This window comes from Dermacentor andersoni, chromosome 2, assembly GCF_023375885.2.
Source record: "Dermacentor andersoni chromosome 2, qqDerAnde1_hic_scaffold, whole genome shotgun sequence".
In the NCBI taxonomy this organism is placed as follows: Eukaryota; Metazoa; Arthropoda; class Arachnida; order Ixodida; family Ixodidae; genus Dermacentor; species Dermacentor andersoni.
In genome coordinates this window covers 89,057,286-89,073,817 of record NC_092815.1, presented here as the reverse complement: position 1 = coordinate 89,073,817, position 16,532 = coordinate 89,057,286, and the positions used below count along the sequence as shown (strand labels likewise).

At 46.9% G+C, this 16,532-nt stretch overlaps 1 protein-coding gene and 1 long non-coding RNA gene across 2 annotated transcripts in view; one reads left to right on the top strand and one right to left on the bottom strand.

Annotated features, from left to right (window-relative positions):
• The window catches only part of LOC126541652 (uncharacterized), a 223,802-nt gene that overhangs the window by 92,323 nt on the left and 114,947 nt on the right, over positions 1 to 16,532 (top strand). The window lies entirely within an intron of this gene.
• Positions 1 to 16,532, bottom strand: part of LOC129387615 (uncharacterized) — a 286,099-nt gene that overhangs the window by 214,732 nt on the left and 54,835 nt on the right. Inside the window, exon 2 of the long non-coding RNA XR_008614792.2 lies at positions 8,567 to 8,636. This is a non-coding gene — a long non-coding RNA (uncharacterized lncRNA). The remainder of the gene's footprint in view (positions 1 to 8,566; positions 8,637 to 16,532) is intronic.

Below are 16,532 nucleotides of genomic sequence, written 5' to 3'. Positions count from 1 at the left end.
CTTCTTTTTTCTCGGGGATTTCTATGCGCAGCACAAAACTATGCTGCGCATAGTTTTGTGCTGCACATCGCGCGAATGGCTAAACGAGTTCCTCGGGCAATGTTGCTAATCAGGCATTGGAATTCTTCCTGAAGTACATTAATAGCTCTGGCAAACATTTTACGTTTGTGATCCGCAAGAGCGCACACTAGCGCGAAGATGACACACACACACGCGCGCTCGGGCGCGGCCCTTTGGTATTAAAGGCAGCAGCTTAGCTCTGTGCGTGAACAATGAAAAATTTTTTCTTCGTTTAAAAACTCGGCTCATCTGTCTTCATCAGCCCTCTGCGACCAACAAGGCCGATGCGCTCGTCTTTTCCCTATTCTCGTTCATTGAAATGTTACATAGCAAGCGTATAAAATTGGTTTACTTGTTGGCGATCGTAACGCAATTTCCGACCGACAACACAGCAAATAGTCGGCCGCTAGAGAGAAACCGCCTTATTGATGAGACAGCACTTTTATTGTGCGGGTTTTTGTTCGCCACACTGACTGGGAATGGTGGTGTCCGTGATCGTATTTCAAAGGCTTAACAGGAACTACAGCAGCGGAAGAAGACAGCGTTGCGCGCACCGCAACGAAGTGTTGGTTCTTGAGAAGGTGTGGTGGCTTGCGGCTAAGGCGTTGCGCTGCTAAACACGAGGTCGCGGGATCGAATGCTGGCCGCGGCGGACGCATTTCGATGGCGGTGAAATGCAAAAACGCCTTTGCCCCGTGTACTAGGGGCGCGCTAAAGATCCCCTGGTGGTGAAAATTAATTCGGAGTCCCTCACTACGGCGTGCCTCATAATCAAATCGGGGTTTCGGCGCGCAAAACCCCCGAATTCAATTCAATTCTAGAGAAGGTGGAGGTGTCCGCTGCGAAGGCTCGATGCTGTCGCAGTAAATGAGTTCATGCAGAGACGCAGGAATCGGCGAAATCTGTAAATTCTTTCTGTTCATTTGTTTCCGCAGCACTTCTTATTTCACATTTGCTTAATGATGTGCTTCTCGAAGCAGGCAGTTTTCACCGTTCTTAATGTCGCAGTGCCCGTGACTTTCCTGCGTACCATCTGTATCTGTCTATTGTGTTTCCACGTGTATACACGCGCATACGGCATCGTTTCTGGCCGAATAAATGTTCGGAATGTCCGCGCCATGCCTTCGTACACGTCGCGAGGGTAGCCTCAACAAGGGCTATGTCGTTTACAAGGTCTACGGCAATAAGGGCTACGTGGTTAACGCAAAAAAAAAAAAATAAGAAGAAAAATGACCCTCACAGAGAAAGAGGGGAAGATCGCCAGCATTTTTACTTGTATTTTTGTTTGTTTCGTATTCTCTTTTAGAAACAAACGCTCGCTATGCTGAAAGCAAGCCTGCATCGAGCGCATATGCTCGCCTCTGATGATGCATGACCGTGCAGGCAACCCCGATGGGATGTAAGCGCATGCTTAAACGCTCATTAAGCTTGCCGCGTGCACTACATTCTTCCCCTGTGCATACGCAAGCGCATATAGGAAGCCGAGGGGGCTCGAAACCTGCGAAGCTGGGCACAGAGTACGGCCGCCTTTGGAGCTCTGTGAAGAGTTCGAAAAAAAAAAGAAAAAGCTTTTTAGCGACTCTGTAGCAGCGAGAAAGTGAAAGGATGGGCGAATAAAGTGCCGTAAACTACATCCAGCTATATACCGTATTTCCTAGCACCAAAGCACCTCTAAACGCTATAAATGCTACACCCATCTTCTTGAAGTTAATTTCTGTGGTCCTGAGTGCCAAAACCACGATATGTTTATGAGTTACGCCGTAGTGGGCGACTCCGGGTTAATTTTGACCACTTTGAGTTCTTTAACATGCACCTAAACACGATTGTTTTTTCCTTTTTTTTTTTGTATTTCGCTCCCTTCAAATGCAAAGTTCTTTCGAGCGCCATCAACGGGCTCGAAAAAGAAAAGTAATATTGAGTGGTTGCAGTCGAGTGTATACGGTAGTATCTCACGGGGCGCCGAGTGAATTTTCGGTGAGCATTCTGGTCGAACCGTACCTGCGCGCCTAGAAAACTATAGGCTGTGCCTTTCTCTCTCTGGCGCTCGAATGTGCCGAGAAATTAATTGGCTGTTTGAGTGTACGCAATAATAAACGACCTTGCTCTTGGTGGTCTCAGACAATACACATTAGTTTTTACGCGCGCATTTGCAGTTTCAGCAGCTTCAAGGGCGTTTTAACGCAGAAGCAGTTTGGGAGAGCCTCATTAGTTGCAGAGCCAGGAGGTTTACACACTCGGAGCAATCCCTCTACACTCTCCCCCCCCCCCCCCCCCCCATCCCGCCCCGCTTTTCTTTCCCCCATTTTACTTTATTGCTTGAGGGGCCAGCTGTGGATTGCAGTTCCTTTCTTTACAGGAATATCGCCAAATTCATCACACAATGTGCCAACAGGACGCCACCCTGGTTAACCACAGTCTTTCCCTTTTCTTTATTTCTTTCTTCCTTTCTTTCCATCTGTCTCCCTCTCCAGTGGTCGAGGCCAGGAGCTTGCAAGCAAAAGTGGATTGGTTGTAGCCGCTGTATTTGCTTAAATTCCAGGAACTATGAACGAGAGCTTAGAGAATGATTACGTTTCTTTTGGATTTCTGACCGACAACAAGAGCACTAAGATAATATTTTGCGTGCCGTCGTTTCTTTATTATCAAAGCTGCTACAAATGACTGCCCCGCGTTTGGTACAGTTCAGTATTCGCTTCACCTCACGTCATTTCTTTTGTTCACAGAACAACTGTACACAGTATGCTGCCAGCACTTCCAATGCCCCAATGAACAAATCGACCATCCGCATTTTTCAACTCTTCGCTGTTCAGGGCGCATAGCTACTGGTGCTGCGACGACGTCGAGTGCGTGTGCGCGTCTTTCGCGATCGACTTCTGGATTCCGCACGGTGTGGCCCACTCGAGCTGGCTATGGATCAGGCACGTTTTCAAGCTGCCGATGGAACCGGGACTATAGTTGACAAGGTCCAAATTGCCTACGTAAATAATAACTTCTCGCTTGCGCGGTTGGGTGTTCGTGTTAATTTTGGTTGAGAGACAGTCGTGGTATAATATGGTCCTCCTTATGATTTAAACAGAAGCGAGTACACGTTCCAAAAAAAAAAAAAAAGTCGTCTGCGTTTTCCAGCTTCTTCTCGTCTATTTATGATCCGCGTGGCCAAGGGTGGCTTCGGGAGTCATCATAGACAACCGGACGCTTTCGTTGCCAACTTGCGGGAAAACGTTGCGTTCCACGCACGTCACTGCCCGAATTGTGTGCGATCGACGCGCTGGGCACAAACACAAAGACGAAGCGTAACAACATCACATTCTGCTAACGCTCATTTTCTACATCTTTGTCAAGCTGTCTGTAAACTCAGACTCTGCACGTGTAAATAAGTTATCTGCCACAGCGGCACAGTTCTTGATGACAGCTGTTGGAAATGGGTACAGTTAGGTTGAACTGGCGCAGCCTTTCTGTCATCAAAAATACCCTTATTAAAAACTTAATTAAAGCCGTTTGATAGTCGACCTTTCCTTTCTAAGGAAGCGAGAAGTACTCAGACAACATAAAGGAAGGGCGCAATTGCAGCTTGCGTATCTTATATTTGCCTGCACCTGCCTTCTGCTTTTCTCTTTCCTCCTACCATTGGAACACTCAGAATGACCTTGCTCATCGTTTTAGCTACTCGGCACAAAATGCCCCGGGGAACAGATAACCGGCTCAATGCATAGCGATTGGGTCTGTGAGGCACTTCGTTGCGTTGCTATTTCCTTATCTCCCTCAACTATATAATCACTCCTCTCCCTCCTCCTGTGTATACTAGCCAACCGGATGCCATTTAAGACCTAACCTCCATCTTTTTATATTCTCCCTCTCTTTCTATGTTCTCTCTCTCTTTATCGCTGTTGCTCCTTGGACGTTCAGTTGCCGTTGCTATTATTGACTGAAAGGGTATATGGCGACACTATAAGGAGTGCGGCGATATCTACTATGGGGGACCGAGTGATGTAAACAATTTCAAGTAAAGAAGAAAAAATTTTTTCCAAGAAGTGCAGCACGAAACTCAATTTTGGGCCAGAAGGACTCCGAACGAAATTATCCCTAAAGCGCAAGACAAATCGTGGAGCGCACGCCAGAAGAAATAAAAAAAAAGAAAACAGGAAACCGAAATTTCATCAAAGTCACTGGCTTGAATTATAAGCAGATACCCGACAGAAATTTCCCGCGACATTTCCCCCAATGGCTCACAAGAAATAATAAGGATCGACATGGAACGGTTAAATCCAGGCATGATAAGTGGCGGCTGTCGTCATCGTCGTCTTTCCCAAAATGTTCAGTCCTGACCCAGATACGCAGATAGAGTGCTTTAAGCATCCCGCCTACATTTTCACTTAGGCGGTGATGCCCGTGAAGCTGGATCAGTGTCTCGCAACCCCCTGACTTTTAGTAAATGACCATCCCTTCAGCTTTGTTGGCGACAACGCCATCGAACGTAAAAAAAAAAGAACGAGGAGCTGACATCCTTATACGTTGTGGGTGAAAGTGCTGATTCGGCCAGTAGAGAAATAAAGTATCAGCATAGGACAAGCCTTCGCCGTCACGTACGGCTCCGATGCACTCTCGTGTTTCTAGAAGGACGTGCGTATGCTAGGCGCGCTTGACGGTGAGTGCTATATCGCGCGTCCCAGCTAACTTTAGCCGCGCTGTATAAAGAAAAAAGAATATGATTAAAGAACGCAGAGCAAGATAAGATTACACGGTGCTCGGTCATCAGAGGTCTGACTACTGAACACCGTAGATCTTATAATCGTATCTTGCACTGTATGTTTAAATCTCCTTTTTTAACAGCTAGGCTAAGGTTAGCTGGGATAGGGGAAGTTCGCTACCTGGAGCGCGCCGTCCTGGCCAGCCTCCAAGCCGCTGCAGAATATGCGAGTGCGCTGCTGTTTTTGACACCGCGGGTGCAATTCTACACTACTTTCAGAAAAATGGTAGAGTAATACTTAAAGGCTCCTCTGTTATAAGCAAAAGTGGAAACTGCATGTAACGGTTCTTCCGGTTGCTCTCTCTCTCAAAAAAAGAAAAATTGAAAAACGATAGAGGGAGAGAGAGAGAGAGAGAGAGAGAGAGAGAGAGAGAGAGAGAGAAGGAGAGAGAGAGAGACCAATGATCTTAGCGGCAGCGCGTTTCATATGCGCGATGAGCGAAGAATCTTCTTTCGCTTGTCACTCTCAACATGCAGTGTTGTTGACTCGCACTGCCTGCGTCTTCGTAAATTAGTTGATGTTTAGCGCCCATCCTGTTGTGTTCCTGCTGGGTGTCCGCTTTCTATATACGTGTGTCCCGCATAACTTGTTCCAAAGTTAATACGCGAGTGCCACGTACTTAACAGAATCAAGGCAACGTTGCTTGCCTTCGCTTGGAGCAAGTCAAACTGTATTTATTAATTTCGCGTAATAACATTAGTCATTATTAATTAATCAACTTCCGGATATCCTCAACCTGTCACTCACACTTCTCAAATAACGTCAAATTTATTCTCAAATTCTCACGCAAAAGTGTCGCGCGGCACATTCTTTTTTTGTTTGTTTGTTTTTTGTTTTTTTGCGGCTTTCTTTTGTGGCTTGGAAGCAAGTTTTATGTAGCAGGTATTCAGTAACAGAAAACTTGATCGGAAATTTTCCAGGATGGTCTAAAATTTTGTCATTGGCACTTTTTCTCTGAATATATTTTTAAGAAGTTGATTAATTAATAATAACTAATTATGTATCTAGGCGAAATACAAAAATTAGACTGACCACAAAATAACATTGATTCCTGTCAGCTACGGGTAACTTGCACATTCTTGCATTTTTGGCAACAGTTGAGTGGGACACAAGTAATACGTCAGACTATACAAACCAACTAGCTTAGTTTTCTGTCTTAACCATGGAAGAAAAAAAATGACATCGCTCTTTCAGACTTTATTGGCCTCGGGCGGAGGCTTGCCTGTCTGTCGCATGCTCTAGAGTAGCCCACGTTACTCCTGAAAAATGCCCGCAAGGACATGCGCGTTCGTGAATCGATGGTGATGGCTGCTTCTTTTGTGTGCACGAAGGAAGACAATAGCGCCACCCGGTTTGGCGAAGCCTCATGTCCTGCAGCTTTTGCGCAAAGTGAAGCCTGCAGAGCCTGCCCAGTGAACCTACGAGGTTATGCGCGTCAACTGCATGGTACGTGAATAGCACCAGTTTTCAGTTAAAAGACTTAAAGCGAATTACGAGTGCATACTTATATTTAAAGCAGCTACATCTAAATTCTCAGGCTAACATTCGCACCGCCATCGGACTGTAATATATATATATATATATATATATATATATATATATATATATATATATATATATATATATATATATATATATATATATATATAGCGGAAAACGCCGGCCCGCTCTGAATGGCTCGGAAGAAAGCAGCTCCTCGTGCGCGAGGCGTTCAATTCACCTTTAATGCGAGCGTCATGCATAAACGAAACGACACATTATGCCTGCGGAAGTGTTAACAGACTCGCGCCTGCGTGGGTCTTATCACGCGCGCAGCAGTGCTTCCTGCGATTCCCCACAACATTGCTTATGTTCGGCCTTTGTTCGAATGGCGTCATTACTCTGTTCGTCTTCACTCTTTGCCTCGCACGATTTGTGTAGCAGAGCCACGCCATCACCGCCACCTTATTCCCATCGGGACCGCGAGCTCCTTCGCACAGGTACGTGGTGGAAGCGACGTGGCCAGAAGAGAGCGAGCGCACAGAAAGCCCCGAACACGCAGATAGGATAAAAAAAAAAAAAAAAAACTTCGGTGTATACCAGCAGCATTACCTCGCCACTACCGCGGCCCCATTTGGCAACGGGTGGCGACGAGAATGCAATCCTCGGCCACTCGAGAGGGGGGTTTGTAGGCACTCGTCTCTTCCTGTCTGGCCATTATGCAAATGGAAGTCTCGTAGTGCGGGAACACGCGCGACCACAGATGTTCCCCTCCGGGGTTGAGCCGGAATGAGTGGTGCCGGTGAAAGGAGTCGTGTTAGAAACATGCGAACGTGGGAGAGTGGAGAGGCGAGGGCCTGGCAGGCCTCCATGGCCGTGCTGCGGCCGCTGCAGGCTTCGAAGAGCAAGACGTTGACGATTCTATTATGCCTCTTCGCTTGCGCGGCCTCCGAGAATAGGTGGTTTATTGATATCCGTCGGGCTGCCTAATGGCGCACCGGTGCGCGAACGCTGTCTGATATATGTAATTATGCGTTTGTCTCTGCGTTCCTTTGGACACCCGTTCGCAATATTTACCGACACAACGCATGATCGCGAGTGAAGCGAGAATAAAGAACGCTGGCTGCTAAAACCCGATTGGGTTTGTTGGGTAACCTCCTTGGGACCAAGTAGGTTTAGTTGGGGAGCCGATTTGTGTGCGCCTAATAGCACTGTGGGATACGCTTATGGTGGTACGCAGCGTCTTGCTTTGATAGTGCGCGCTTCGCGGGTAGTTTTCGTTTCTCGTCGCTACAACTGTTCTTTTCCCACACCCTACTTTTTCTCTTTTCTACTTACGCTATTTCTGATACAATTTCAAGTATTGGCCAGAAGGCAGACAGCTACGTTACGGTCAGCAGCCTTTGCTCTTTCTGTTCAGAACAGCCATTTTCCGTTAACAGGCAATCTGATCGGGCTAGTTGACACAATTCCATGGTGGCAGGCAACGCGCAACAGACGATTTGCAAAAACGCTCTGTGCATGCGCGAGTAAGGTATTTTCCAAAAGAAAGTGCATATCTGAACGATTAACCCTTTTCTAAGAAACGAAATGAGTCATCGTAGATGGTTGCCAAGGCGCTTGCCTTTTTTTTTTTAAATTGAGGCAGCATAAGCGACTGACCAGTGGTGAATAGCGCACGTTCCTGGCCACATTATCGGTATCTCGTGAAACGCGAGTGACTCAGCCCAATTCAGCTGGCCGAGAAGCTGTCAAATGTCACCGATAGCGACAGCGGGGAAATACCTTGCTTTCCAAGCAGATTTTGTAGCTCGGCCGGTGCACACAAGAGGGCGCGCACTACTTTGCAAGTTGTCTATCGACGAGGGCAGAGGAACAAAGAAGCACGAAACACGAAAGCGTTCGTGTGCACTTGAAAGATGTGAAATTGAACAGTGATCAAGCTGAAGACTGTGAAAGACGGACTGTGGACAATACATTAATACGCAGTATATCTATGGAACGGGCTTGCACGCTTATATTTAGTTCCATAGTGACCTGATGCCACGTGGCCACCCAAGCGGGAAAAAAAAAAAATTTGCGCTCGTGTTTCTTGTTTCTTTCCACCCCTGTTTTCGTAAATTTCGAGTCGCCTGCCACAATGCTTCACGTTCGCATGAACAAGATTCTGCTATCACTCAACCAGAGCTTTCAGACTGAAATTTCTGCATGACGCTCATACTCGTGTCGCGAATGGGGGAAAAAAGAATAAAAAGAGATACGTCGACAAATATACTCACTCTGGCGAAGTGCAGCCATGCTTACTTCCCAGAAGATGTCAACCAATGGGATAGAATTTCCATTCTCGTTCTGTAAAAGAAACAAAACGCTCTTTTATATTTATTTACTTGATGTTTTTAGGCGATCCAAGCACACGGCTGTGTACTACATGCACAAATCCGCTGTCGCGAACAGTCGGACAGGCGAATGGTCCCGCTGGAACTTTCCTTTTACGAGGTCGCTCGAACCATATATTGAATTTCAGCCTTGACTGCTCGCACTCTGTACTAAAGGGCAAGCGTGGCGCGGTGTGTGTGCGCTAGCTCTCTTGTTCATATCCGGCTGGGATCTGGGATCTTATGGGAACATTTAGACGTAACCCTCTCCCCTCCGCTCCAATGCCTGCTCCTGTCACGACTACGAACGAGCAATATATTGTTTTCTTAGTTTTCTAGTTATAAGAGCTTCGACGCTGCATTTTCAGCGTCGGGATGCCGTTTGCAGCTATATTTGCCTCAGTGAAACCCGTCCAGCAAGATGTGTGGTCGTAGCAGCTGTGTAGCTGGGATGTTCACTCAGTTTCTCTATATGGTTGCACATAACCGAAAACCTGCCTAAGTGGAGGCGCGCCACTGCCCGCACTCTTTATGTTGCCTAGGTCTATTTTATTTATTTTATTCTACGGGGAAGAACCTTATCGTTAGTTAGATTTCTCAGCGACTTCCTGCAAAGCATCTGTAACGGCGCTGACGCCACGATGACGTTGACGGAGTTGACAGAGTCTCCATGAGGATGTTGACGTACATGTTCGCGTGGATAACGGAGATAACATTTACTTGTTATAGTGTTATGTCAGCATCACCGTTATATAATCCAACAACAGGTGAACATGAATGAAATGAAATTATAGGGTCTTACGCACCAAAACCACTTTCTGATTATGAGGTGCGCCGCAGTGGAGGACTCCGGAACTTTCGACCACCTGGGGTTCTTTAACGTGCACCTAAATCTAAGTACACGGGTGTTTTCGCATTTCGCCCCCATCGAAATACGGCCGCCGTGGCCAGGATTCGATCCCGCGACCTCGTGCTCAGCAGCCCAACACCACAGCCACTGAGCAACCACGGTGGGTACCCAGGTGATCCCGAAGATGCCGGTGGTGAGATGTGTGGTGCGGCCCCTTGAAGGTAGAGGATGTGGGAAAACAGGCGACGCCAGAGCGATGGCCGAGTGTACCGTGAAGCCTCATCATTAATCGCGTAGCAAGTGTGATAAAAGGGCTATGAGCGTGCTCGGTGGCAGGTACGGACCGGTATGTGTGGAGAGCAGCGTGCAGGAGGGACAGCCGTGATGTCAATCAATGCGGCGTTGGACGGCATCATTGGTGAAGGGCGAGGGTCTGGGACTGCCTGACGAGGGACGCAACATGGCTGGAGATGGATAAACGCCAAGAACAGATACTGTGCGCCAAAGAGCCAGGAAGTGCTACTTATGAAGCCTTACATTCGGGAGCCTTACATTGTTTTCTATTCGCAGGCCGCCGTGTTCATATAACCATTGGCCGTTCTCTGGTTTGCGCACGGACTGTGCCCTAATAATATACGACAAGAAGTTGTGTCATAAACCTAACATCTTGTAGTGGCGACAAAGCTTTATGTGGCCACACATGATCTCTCATAATCATTACAAAAATTTATGTCGTGACAAAATGTCATGTTGTTCCTTTCTAATGGCAGGAATAAACACTTCAGAAAGTAGGCGTCTTATTCTTCTGACCGTCTGCATCCTATTCAAATCACACTCTAAACTTTTTCATTTCAACTTGGAGTTCTCTATTTAATAGCAGGCTTTCAGCAAATGCTCATGAGTGACTACTGGTCCCCTTATGTACTTTACTGTAAGAGCACTAGAAGCACACGATATCTTATTTATTTATTTATTTATTTATTTATTTATTTATTTATTTATTTATTTATTTATTTATTTATTTTAGCAAAAGGACAGATTTGGTTTTCACATAATAAGTGGAGTGGTAGATCTAACCAAGAGCACAAGCGTTCCGAAAATGTCAACAAATGACACGAGATTGCAACACGAGCGTCTGAATAAAATTGGCTAACTAATCTTGCAGCTTGACATACCACCTTGCATCTTAGGCAACCACTTCCTTTATTTTCATTTTAAGAACATGACTATTTCATGCCCCGCAGAACATTCAGTTTAAGTGCCTAGAAAGTCTATTACAACAAAATCTATCATAAAGGCAAAAGGATTGTCCTTGCCTGTTTTATGTCTCAAACCACTTGGACGAAAGAAAATGCACTATATGGGCATAAATATTGTCGCAGAAATAGCTAATAAATGCGCACCAAGGAAAAAAATCTGCGTCAGCCTTTGAGCTCGCCCGTACATAACTCGATGTCCGTCTGTGCATTTCTTTTACCATGCGACCAACGATTGATTTAACTTGGAGCGCCTTCAGAGCTTTTCAAAGCACTCGTGGCAGTGCGCGCCATATTTCTCGCTTTCCATGGGCAGCACCGATAAATCCAACGTGCCACGAAGGCTTGGCAAGGAGGTCAAGTATACACTGGCGGTTTCGTCGAAAGATCCTCCGTGCCAGCGAGCGTTGCTACCGTTTTCTTCGAAACATTGCGCGCGTCTAAACAGCACGCCACACATACTCGATTCATCGCCCAAAAATATACAAAGCGCAGGGCGATTTCTGGCGCCGAACCTAACCAGAGCTTTCGAGTATCGCTGCGAGATAAATCAAAGGGCCGGTTATACCGAATCAGATAAACTACGATCAAGAAAGCGTCCAGCCATCGAGAACCCCGCGAGGCGATTCCTCTTGGCAACCATGGTTCCCGGACACGGCTCGGCCAGAGGGAAAATAAATGCAGAAACAAACACGCAGACGCGCACGACGCATGGCCTAGAGACGGTCCCTGGAGGACGGTTGGCGAGCTAACGGTCCAAGGCCCCGGGGCAGCGCGATCGAACAGCGCCACGTGGGCTTAGTAGCACTGAGCGCACACGTGGAAGGCTCGACCGGGAAGACGAATGTATGCACATACGTTTTGGCGCTCGAGCCGGGGCGCATGCGAGGCGTGTAGCCGCCGCTATGCTGTGTCTTTTTGTGACTCGACCAAGCCGAATTCCTCGACGTCCGCGTACATCCGTGACGCGACGTGAACGAATGCTCAAATAGAAAAAAAGGAAGCAAAAACGAGAAAAGTCAAAGCCAGTGAGGTCAATCATAAATGCTATACCCAGCTCTAAAGGAAGGGGCAGGGAGATATGAAAGAAAGCGAAGCGGAAAGAGGAGAACACACATTCAATGCTCGCCGCTACACAAGCAACCAACACCACCGTGCCTGCGTGGTTATAAGGTTCGCAGATGAAGCAGCCTCACTTAAAGGAGGAGGAATTCACTGCAGCTTGTCTTTCCGCTGTGGAGCAAACGAGACTTGTGACCTTCATCGTCAAATTTTCCATCTAGAACTGCTGCCCCATCTCTGAAAAATCGAATGAAAAGCGCGTCTATATCGCAGAGCATTTTTCTTTTTGCAGGAAATATTGGAGAACGAGAACTCTATTTACAGAATATTTACACGATTCACACAGACAAGTACACAACGGATCAGTCCCTGCAGTGTCGTGCTCTTCAGCACCAAGCTCGTGCTCTCCTTAATGTTGTGCAGAACATCGTAACAATGTGAAGAGGGAGACGCGAGTTGCCTATATGATACATTCACATGACCTAGAAAAAATGCGTCCAATGCCCGTCTACAGACGTTTGCTTTGTACATGAATTACTGGTGACACCGCTTCTAGCTCGTGCGATAAGGCCTTCTATGGTCAAAGGTACTGGCATCCCTCATGCTCACCCGTCCTAAAAACCTGTCAAGCAAATTGCTCATGTTGCAATTGCTCGTTGCAAACAACCCCGGAAAATTCTATGAAAGTCCACATAATCCTTGCGTGCAAACTCTCTATGGAAGTCATCTGTGCAAGCGCACCATCAAGATATCACTGGAGACTTCGCTATGCCGGCTGTTACGCGCATATATTTTTATGTCCGATTTGATGTTGGGACTTTGCCGCTGGTTATCCGGGTTATCAATACGTTATGCAGTTGAAATACAGACTAAATAAATTTGTGCGGGGAACTTACAACTCACGGAGAGTTACATATGCACGGTACTTAATTCACGTGCGCAAGCTGCGAAGCGAGCGCCTCAGCACCCTGCGCATAGCTTCGCGTTCCGGCTTGGTTGGACGCCACATAGACTGCGTGGCGGGCCACGTAGCTCCGATGAAGCACACTTTTATGCGCCGCGGCGTATAACGTTTGCGGCCATAAAGCAGCTGTCGCTTGGCAGAGCGCGCTGCGCCACTCCCCGTTAACGGCGTTGCTCCTCTGCGCGTAAAACTCCCTGCATGCTTGAGAAGAGCGCGAGAAAAGGCTGAATTTAGCACCGGTTTTCGCAGAAGCTCGGGCCCACGAGGAGAATGCGCATATACTGGATGTGAATATGAATGGGATTTTGCTTGAGGTTTTATTAACAGGTTAAAAGCGCAATTGCTGGTTTGAACTTTTAAAAGTTCAGACAACGTGGCATTTGTGGATCGTATTACACACAAGATATTCAAGCGATCGACTTAATCGAACAAGAGTCATGAAATGATTCCGTCCAGGGTTTATACATCTCAGACGTATAAAGAACGCGTTGAAGCGCCATCAATCCATCCGTCCATCCGTCCATCCGTCCATCCGTCCGTCCATCCATCCGTCCGTCCATCCATCCATCCGTCCGTCCGTCCGTCCGTCCGTCCGTCCATCCGTCCATCCGTCCATCCGTCCATCCGTCCATCCGTCCATCCATCCATCCATCCATCCGTCCATCCATCCATCCATCCATCCATCCATCCATCCATCCATCCATCTAATTTGTTTTATACCAATAAGCCACCCGTCTGAAAATTATTATGCGGCAACAAATGCTCAAACTTCACTCCTGCTTTTCACCACTTCATTGTTTTCTGGACGCTAAATTAAGATACAGACTGTTTCTGTAAAAATAATTCACTCATTTTCTCTCTCTCTCAGCAGCCCGCTGACGACTGGAGTATGTGGATGGCAATCTAAAATCTCTCTGAGCCGTCGTTCTCACTCAATATTTGAGCGCGAGGGTCGACTCTAGTTATTGTGGTCGCCTTGTGAAGTACTGCGCTCTGCCGTCTGCGCTTACTCGTCGAGACGAGCTACTTCTTCGAGGTTCTGCAGCATGTATTCACGTGCCTTGAGGCGCTCTTGCCAAGGAACAAAGAGCCGTGGTTGCTGGAGATAAACTGATCTTTTTTTTTTCTTTTTTCAGGCATGCGTCATGTGGGAGTGCTTATACGCCCCGGAGCTCCGGCACTAGGTCGCCGCTCCTCATGCATTATTTATTCCTCCGAAATAACATAAATACAAATTTTTTCCCTGCTCAGCCTCCGGGGCACCACTCACTGCAACGGAAGTGGCCGCCATGGATCGTTCTGAAACAAGAACACAAAAAAAGAAAGCAAAGACGCTTGAACGTACACCGTTAAGTTGATACATTTAGGAAGCCGGAAGACTCTCTATGATATTTTATAATCTAACCACTTCCACGACGATGTTGTCTTGCGATACGAGGAGATTGGTTCGAAAGCGTATGGACTATTCATATTAATGCTATCCGTCAACTCCGCTTCATATATACTTTGTCTAGTCCCAATACGCTGCCTGTGGGCCGACTGAACCGTAGCTGATTAAATCTGGCGGACTACAAGTTCTGAGAGCGGAGACAGTGTGATAATTATGCCCGGTATATATAAATTCTCTCTATAGGTTAAAGGCTTTGCATATCACTGTTCGTCAAAGTACGGATTCTGGTAAAGTGGCCGACGAAGAAGAGAACGATCCAAAGGAAGAGGAATGATTGGTGGACAGAATTTCTCGGAGGCAAACGAACAGAGAAACCTACTCTTTTTCGGTGCTTCGGTACTGGGTTTTAATCATAGGGACTTTTTTGACGCAGTGAGTGCTTTCATCCAAGGCACAAGACGCATACAATGCTAATTCTTACTTTCCTTGCTATTCCTATCGTAACTATTCTAAATCGATGTCATTCTAAAATTTGCAATCAGTCTCGTTATTTCTTGTTTTAAGTTTCACGGTCCATTTATCTCGTCTCAATACTCAATTCTACAAAACTACCATTCGCAGACGAGGCTTTTTTTTTATCGGCTGCTTCATAATTAGCTATTCATTGAATGTAAAACTACCCGATTCCTAACGCATCTCCCATTGTGGCCACGTGCCATGCTTTGAAGGCGCAACGACAACAACAACAACATGGCAACTAGTTTAGATTAAACAGTCTATGACGCGAAGCTTGCGTCGGAACTTTATAATCTATACTACCGCGTGTGGGCGAAATACATTCGTGTAGGCTTAGGCTGGCGGTGATATCTCGGCAAACAGTTCTCACGTCTCTTCAGTGCCGCGCACATTGTTGGAGCCGCACCTTCCCCGTGAATGGACCCATGTTGTTCCCATGTTGTTCCCCATGTTGTTCTCCCAGCGAATGCGCGCGCGCGACGAGCTGCGGCCGAGGCCCTCTGAATGCCAAACCCACTCGCGCCGACGTTCAAACGCGATCACGCCACTCAGCGCTTTCAGCCTCGCCGTCGCCATGCGCGTAACCGCCCCGCCGAGAGCGGCAACGCGTGCAGCCACTACAGCGGGCCCCTTTTGCGGTGCAGCTTGCGCGGCTGGCGTACACGCATACTTTGGCGCGCCCGCGAAATCCGCGCAATATCGCTTATTGACACGCTCCCTCTGCGAGTCTATCCATCTCTGCCGAGCGATCGTGTGTCTTTATTTGCTCCTCTTCTCGCGGCATTCGCCACGCTGCCTTGGTTGTTTTTTGGCCACCCCCGAGACGCATTATGCGCCACTGGAGGAGCTCGCGGCCGCGTCGCTGGTGGTGCTGGCGGCGGCGGCTTGCGTATGTAGCGTGCACACGCTATTCTGCTGTCGTGCCAGCGACGCCGAAAGCGCCCTTCGTTCTTGCTTTCCGTCTTTCTTTCTTTCTCCCTTCCTTCCGGAGTTTGCATTTTCCTTCTATTTTTTTCTTCTTGAATGCCACACGCCCGAAAGCACAGAATTCTGCACAAATATTACACTAATGCGCAATGTGTCGAAGCTGGCGCCGCTGATACAGCTGTTTAACAGGGACTGCAGTGATGGCGAAAAAAATAGTCATCTGTTTCTTTGTTTCTTTCCTTTCTTTGTCATTGCCTTACTTTAGTCTTTGGTAACTGTCATCTTGTCCTTTCTTTTCGTTTACCTTCCTAGCTTCCATTTCTATGTGTCTGTCTCCTCCATACTGAAGAGTATGCAGGCATTGTTGCCCCTTCGGGTGGCAGTTGCCAGCCTGCTACTTGCTTTCTTCTCCTGTCTTTCAAGTGCTTGTGTTTTCAAACAAAATAAATTAAAGTAAAGTTAATAATAAAGATAATACTAGTAATTTATTTCAGTCCTTCCTTTATTTCTTCGTATTTATTTGCTTGTCTTTCTTCCTATTTCCTTCTTTTTTTCTATACACAATCATCCTTTGGACATCGAACATTTTCCTGACTACCTTGGTCAAATTTCTTAAATGCATTAGTCTGTCATCACAAATTCGTCATTAGAAGCGCCTAATCTTTTTAGCTGGCTCTAATGAATAGTTTTTGAGCCCTTTTCAGAGCTTCTAATATCTACTTTAGAAAATTAAAAATAAATAATCCACGTCAATGTTGTGCTCCACGCTTAGCCGAAGCGAAGCGAATACATTAACCAGTCGGCAAAGACAGCGGACACATCAGTATAGGCTGTAATAGTTCTGAATGTTCAAGATTTTGTTGTTGGTTGCTGCAAATGGCAGTTGAGAGGAAGGAACTAATAAA